The 7,429-nt window shown below is 36.9% G+C and overlaps 1 long non-coding RNA gene across 2 annotated transcripts; it reads left to right on the top strand.

The window, feature by feature from the left end:
- Positions 1-925: 925 nt before the first annotated feature.
- LOC138118616 (uncharacterized) lies at positions 926-4,868 on the top strand. 2 transcript variants are annotated; one of them, XR_011155229.1, is made up of 3 exons: positions 926-1,013; positions 1,335-2,079; positions 3,066-4,868. It is a non-coding gene; the product is annotated as an uncharacterized lncRNA (long non-coding RNA). The 2 variants fall into 2 exon arrangements; XR_011155230.1 differs by having other exon boundaries at positions 932-1,013; positions 1,951-2,079.
- The last annotated feature ends 2,561 nt before the right edge of the window (positions 4,869-7,429 follow it).

Here is a 7,429-nt window from a genome sequence, read left to right as displayed (position 1 = left end):
TGGGATTCTTGGATCTGTTCCTTCTGCTTTCATTTGCACTTTGTACTGGAACTTTCCTTCCAGACACACTGTTTCAATTTCAGCTACACGGGCGTGACATTGCCTTGTCAGAAACAAACAGCTTGAGTTTTTGAGCATCCTTTGGGTGGTCCTGCCTTTTTTATTGCAATGATACAAAACACATAAAAGATGATGAACATTTCATGTGTCTGTGTAGAAGCATTTTGTAAATATACAGCTGACTGATTTTAAACACCAAAGCAATGCATCCTCAAAACAAAACCATGTGAAGAAGATTCACCTACACTTGGGTATTTTTGGGGGAAGATTTAAATGTTCCAGTTATTTTCCAGTAAAAAGAAATCATTGTAACACCATATTTAGTCAACCAAAACTATGATCTTCTAACTAAATTGTTCCCAACTTAGAGATACGGATTAACTGTGCATGTTTTCTTACTGACTGATATTACTTCAGGTGTAGAGGCATAATCACTTATGTACATATATATGTCATTTTATTGATAACTTTTAATTCTTGGTCGTGACTAATTATTTATGTTCATAAGCTTCATAAACTTTTCCTCATAAAGGAAACATTGACTATTTGACTAGATATATATATATATATATATATAGTCTCTATGTAATGGTTTATGAACTTAAATTTACCAATATGTATTTTTACCATGTGTGATATATTGTATAATTTTCCTGTATAATACCTTCTCCTCAATTCATTATGTGTGGCCAAAGTTTACATAGGAGTTCACTAGGTTTATAGGAAGACAGCTGGTAGATGTACCTGTTTCTAGTTTCTGACACCTGATACAGAGTTCACAGGTGATGATTGTTTAAATAATTGAATCCAATGTCAATGGCAGGTAAAAAAAGCATTTAAAGCTCCTTATGGTAAAAATTTGGATGCCTAGGCCTTGGTTCAGATGCCCGTGCCACACAAATAGGTGCCTAGTGCCACTTCATATACTGTAGAATACAATCTCAGATATAAAGGTAAGTGAATCAAGTAAAAAGACTAAAATCCCTAGAGCTGTATGGATTGATTTCACTTCAGGAGCCAGTGCCTTTCAATCTCCAGCCCAATTAGCAAGCTGTATGTCTTACTGATTAAGAAAAAGGTAGAAAGTACAATTATCAGATTCCTTAGTCATTGGACATGTAAAAAAGTCTGTTCATATGAATCAAAATGTGAGGTTAGGTAGCACACTCTCTTTACAAAAATACAAATTTAGGGACTTAATTCAGTTGCCTAAATGTGCACATGTAGTGACATTCTTTTCCTTTTTTTTGTTACACTCTCACATTTTTGTTTAGGCTGTTAAGGGAAAAGAAGGTCTGGGCAGTGGATTCTTCTCACTTTGTTCCAGGATGATGTAACTCATGGTCCTTCTGAACCCTGCATGGAAGTGTGGAACAAATTGCTGCTTCTGTTTCTGAGGAGATTCTGTGTCCTAGTGCTTGTTAATTTTTTCCAGGCAAAACTGTTGTGCTTCATACGAACAATTCAATATTGGTTGTTGCAAATCCTGAAATTCTAGAAGAGCAAATGTCCACATTCCAGTACCACAGAATGTACCCGACCTCTGCTCTTAGAACACTTTTTTATACCTTCAGCTACCTACATCAGTGCAAATACATGCTGGGAAAGCACAAGACAAAAGAGAGTTTCATGGTTTCTGTACTCTTAGTGGATGTGGGATTAAGACAGTAGTCTAAAGAAGTCTTCTCAGTTGCACAAAGGACAAAAGCCATTTAAACCAAATTTTCCATGCAGTTTCTCTTTGTGCAGTTTGGAAGACTCCCTTGATGGAAGTAGTGTCAAACGTGGCACACTGCATTTTTAACTTCAAATAACCCCAGCAAGATTTGACAGGAAAAAAAATAGTTTAACAATGACCCATTGAAAGGTCTCATTATCTTCCCCATACAGTGCACATAGGAATAAGCTGTTCACATTCCTTTTAACCTTGCTGGAAAAGATTCACTTATAATCAGAAGGGCTACACATTCATGAAGAGGAGAATGATGTTCCATTAGTATGCAGGAAGGATCCTTCCAGGTTAGTCCATATTTGGTTTGAATTAATTCCCACTATATTAAATACAAAGCAAAATCCAAACCTTTTGAATTTAATTTAATGTGCTTACACACAGGAACTTTTTCATTCTTGCTAAGCACTGCTTGGTGTCATAACAATCATTACCATGTATTGTTGTGATTCATCTTGTCAAAGATCCACTTATGAACTCCATACTATGTGCTGACATTATACATTTGAATAACTGTGAAAAGAAGGTTTGATAAGATGTAGCACTTGAAATGAAAGGCTTAATATTATGCTTTGACATAGTACATTGTAGCAGCTGTGAAGGAAAAGCCAATAAGATGGATCATGTCAATGTGTAGTATGGAGCCATTAACATTAAGATTTTTGACATGATTTATCTTAATAGCTGGATATCTATACTGAAATAACACATTTTATTCTGTTAGAGATCCATATGTTAACAGCTCAAGGACAGTACTGCATGCATGCTGTATTGCTCTGAGTATGTAAAGAGGAGCACAGTGCACATGTGAACTTAGTTTGCTTTGCCTGGCCCAGAAAGGAGGACAGAGAACTCGCACTTCTCCCTCGCTGCATTTCCCTTCTTCACAAAATCACGTACTCCTTCCTGAGGGAGGGTTCTGGGCAGAATGCTCCAAGAGTAATTCACTCTCCCAAGAAGAATTGTAATTAGAGCTCCCACAATAGTTAAGCAGCTGGTGTTCTCTGACTGCTGCTTCATCAACTGTTCGTAATTGCTTCATTGTTCCCTTGTGCTCCCTTCCAGCTGATGGCTTCTTCCACCTGTTGTCTCTCATTTTACACTTCGAATGTGAGCTCTTTTGCACAAGTTATATTTATACAAGATATTCTGTGATAGCTCACAGGCAGTCTCATAATACAAATCCCCATTATGTATTATGACAATGATAGTAATAATAATAGTAATAGTAACACTGCAAGATGAAACTTGTTTAAATAAATGGCTTTATTTCCAGTGGCTTGCTAAAAGAGTCAGCTAAGTTCATGCTGAAGCCCAAAGGCAAATGTGAAGCTTGAAGAAAGTCTACTCTGCTCTTGGCTCTGAATCTGGGAGACAATTGTGAAGTTGGAGGCTATAAAGTGTTGGCTGAAAGAGAATTAGTGGCAAGGAATGAACAGTCTCTGCCTGATTTCTTTTGTGCTCTGCAAAACAGGAATTTTTATATGCTTAGAGAAATATGCTGAAAAAAACTGATTCCATCATCTGTTTATCTTTCCTTCTGGTACAGGAACATCATACTTAATTTTGGTTGGTCAAGAGGGGGACTACACAAAAGATGCTTTTCCAAATAAAATGCGCAGATATTATACCCATAGATCCACATGTGCTAGCTCTGTAACCAGCTGTTGTAAATAGCTGATCTCTAAGTGCCACAACATGGGCTAAAATGGACATTTTTAAGATCAACAGAAGTAATAAAAGTTTATCCTTTTCTGTGACAATAAAGAAAGAATTGCTGCTTTGTCCATTAGGAAGCAATGTTATAAAACTTAACAAAATAGGAGCTTTTTGAAATGCTTTGTTTGTCTCTTTGTTCTGATGCTAGATATTTGGTAAATGTAATTTAATAGCCCTGCTATGGAATTCAGCAGAATGTTATGGAAGAGATTCTTGCATATTTTTAAAGAAGTTTTGTTTTGGTTTGGTTTGGGCTTTTTGTATAAGATTCTGCTCAGTTTCTTCTAATCCATTGTAGTTGCTGCAGAGTCTTTCTCCAAAAAGTGATAGTTAAAAATTATTTTTTCTCATCAGTATCTAAAATTAACATACTGCAAAAGATAATTAGAAACCGAGGGATTCAGTGGGATCCCACCTATACTTTTTCCTAGAAATCACTCTCGCCTCATTTTACTGCAGAGAATCACCAGTTCTAAGGAGGGATACATACTAGTAGTAGCTGTTATTAATGTTTAAAAGCCATGTTAAAAATATATTAAAAAAAATAATATCAGATACTTTTATGGTTGGCTACAAACAACAGGTACCTAAAATCAGACTAGTTGAGAGTTCAATATCTAAAAGTTAAAGATCAATAATAAGTGAAGTGAATTTCACCTGTAATGTTTTATTGATTCAAAGAAAGTTGAATGATAAAACAAACTGCTCACAGGGTTCTTCCAGTGACATCATCAGATCCTAAAAAGTGACCTGGGAGCTCAGGATGGAACAGATGAACATTTTTAATGATGCAAAACTGATTTTAATTTAATAGCAGAACAATTTTGTTTGAGTTACTTTCCTAATATACTTTGCCAACAGTGGAAATATCTCAAGGTTTACTGTTGGACTTACTCATCCTTCACTGCCTGAGGAGCAAGGCTGTTTGACAGTGGCCAAAAGATTTTCTTACCATTTGGAAAACTCTCTGCTAGAAAAGGTAAAGTGAAGGTTTGAAGCTATTTCTGTACATTTGCTGCAATTCTCACAATTGCCTACTTTGTAGACAGCATATTTCTCCCTCAGTTTTTTTCTTCCCAGAATGCTCTAAGCGCCTATTTTTCATTTCATGAGAAGCAAAAAACAAATGGTGAAAAATGGCAAATCCTTGTTTGACAGCCAATCCTACTTAACAGCCTATCACGCCTGTTTGCTGTTCTCTTCCAATGCTGTCCATAGAGGCATCTGAGAATTAACATGGTGGTTTTCTCCAGGTAAAGCTCTTAATTATCCTTCCTAAGCTCATGCAATGCTTTCCCACCCGTGGGGAAAAAAACCTTACTGCAAAAGATGTTTCTTTGGCCTGATGTTATTAAAGTCTTTGTAGCTTTAGTTCTGTTTAACTTGCATAAGTCAATATAACACTATGTGTTAAAAGATCATGGTGTTTCCAAAATCTGGGGTGGGCATGACTTTTAGTCACACTTAGTTTGATCTTTTTAACTGCAGGAGCTGTCTGTCAAAGGGTAGACTTCAGTTGCACCCCACTGCTATCTTTTTCTGTTTGAACTTTATAAGGTATTTTATTGGTGACTAAACAGTAGTATTTTAAACTGAGGCAATATGCAAATTATATCCTACTAAGGTGCTAAATTCTTATGTCTTAAAAACCACAAATAATCATATATAACTATCTCTGCAGAGGAAATCAGACTGATTACACTATGTCTACAGAGGTGAACCCAGGAATGCCTCTGAATACCACATATGCATGTCAGAAGTCTCCCAGTTTGTGGGTGAAACCTCAGGCACACAGTGAACATTTCCATGGTCAGAAAAGCCAGTAGATCTTCTGGATAGGGGCCAGAGTGTCTTCAAACCATGTCTTGAGGGAGCAGAAATACTAAAACTTAGGTTACTTGGGACGTAGTACTAGGGTAGGTCCAAGAAGAGATTCTGAGGTCCAGATCCCTGATTGTTCTCAATGATTGCTTGTTAGCTTTCTCCCTTTAGGCCTATCTCTAAAACAAATCTACTTGAAAGGGGACTGTCCCTAATCAGAAGAGATGCAAATTAGTTCATGTCATTTGGCCTTGGTGTGCAGCTACACAATTTTTTTCCTTAACAGCACTGACATAGCTGAAAAGATTTGACAGCAGTATCTCAACAGGCTTTCTTCTTCCATAATTTCCACATAATTTTTCACTACACTTACATTTTTATGTGATTTTGCTTTATGTTGTTAAAATTTGCTACAATCTCCATGTTTTTCAAGAGGAAATATAGCTCCAACAAACATTTTTTTTTCTGCTCAAATTTAAGTTCAAGTGTGCATTTTTAGGCTAGTGTGGTTGCTCAAATAGTACGTTCCGGATATAAAAATTCAGCATTAAAAGTTCAAACCACAGCTGAAAGTAAAAAAATTTAAGATTTGAAATAGGTTACAATAATGAAATATCGGCATCTCGCTCATGTCCACGTGTATCAATACCAATTGTGCTGTATACAACAAAAACTCTGAAGGAAAAGCAGTTGAAATTGAAAATTCTGATTTATGAGACAGTAAGAACTTGTAGAGTTATCTTTCAAGGAATAGAGATCAGAAGCCAGTGTTCACAGTGAAATTACAAAACCAGAATTCGGTGTACAGCAACAAAAAGATTAGACTATTTATCCACCAGTATTTCAGTTAATTCCTTCCTTATTCATGTTGTCCTGAAGGTACTGATCATAATGAGGTCAGAAGCCTGGAAGAAACAGAATGGTCCAAAAGTTTTGAAATTTTAAAAAATTTATTTATTAAAAACATTCATATTCATCTTGAGAGAGTTTACAGTTCTTGTAGACAGCAATACCTTAGAGGTCCATTTGGATCCATGAACGCTCAGGAAAATGAAAGTTTCTGTATGGAATTGTAAAACCAGGAACTAAAGAATATGTGGGCAATTCTAAATAATAAGATGCCACTTCTCATAATTTGTGAGTGAAAGACTGCTACACTTTTCTTCCGTAACTTTTTGCTCAACTTCTTCTGTTGAAAACTTTTTTTTTTTCCAAAACTAACCCTGCACAGGCAGAAAATGGTACTTTTTTGTTCCTTTGTGGATAAAGAGATATTTTGCCCCCTAAGACAGAGAACCTCCGGGCAATAATCACACCATCTGAATTGAGGAAGAGTAGTGAGGAATTGGAATGGGGTACTGCCATCTGCAGACTAGGTCCAACTCAAGATGCAAAATGCCATTTGGAGCTGCTAGCTGACCATCAGGGATCCTAGGCTGATAAAATCCACTACCTATCTAAGTTTCCCCAAGTCCATTTGAAGAAATGAGGGCCCATGAATCTGTCCTGGTGCATGACGCAGGAGCACAGACCATGGTGCACAGAACACGCCTGTTCCTCCCTGAAGCACACAAGGTTTCAGAGCAAGCCTAGGCAAAGGGCCCTGTGTGGTGGGAAAGCAGGAAGCTGCCCTCTGCCATTTCAGAGGGAACAGAAGTGAGACAAGGAAAAAAAGAGATGCATTCCGTGCTAGGACTGCAACAAAAAGGGAATGCGCTTTTGATAGGAGCTTTGAAGAGATATAAGATAATCCCAGTATGACTTGACTAGAACAGGGTGAACTCTTCCAAGCAAATAATTTATTTGGTGAGTCAAGGGCCATTTAATAATCAATAATCCTCCTCAGCTTGGTTGTTATTTGATGACGTTTGACTATGAAATGTATTTCATCATGTAGATTGGACAAATAGCCCTGCTTTAACTCTGTTCACAACTCACTATTATTTGCCTTTCACAGTGTGGGTTTTGAGCATCAAATTTTCACAATGTGGCTTGTATCCCTTTATGAGTTGCCAAAATTTTTGCAAGAGGTGAAAGAGAATTCCTGATAGTCTGGTGAACACTTCCAATAAAGCCTTTACATAAACACACTCACCAGAG

Source organism: Aphelocoma coerulescens, chromosome 1 (assembly GCF_041296385.1).
Source record: "Aphelocoma coerulescens isolate FSJ_1873_10779 chromosome 1, UR_Acoe_1.0, whole genome shotgun sequence".
Taxonomy (NCBI): Eukaryota; Metazoa; Chordata; class Aves; order Passeriformes; family Corvidae; genus Aphelocoma; species Aphelocoma coerulescens.
This window is presented reverse-complemented; position numbering and strand designations above follow the sequence as displayed.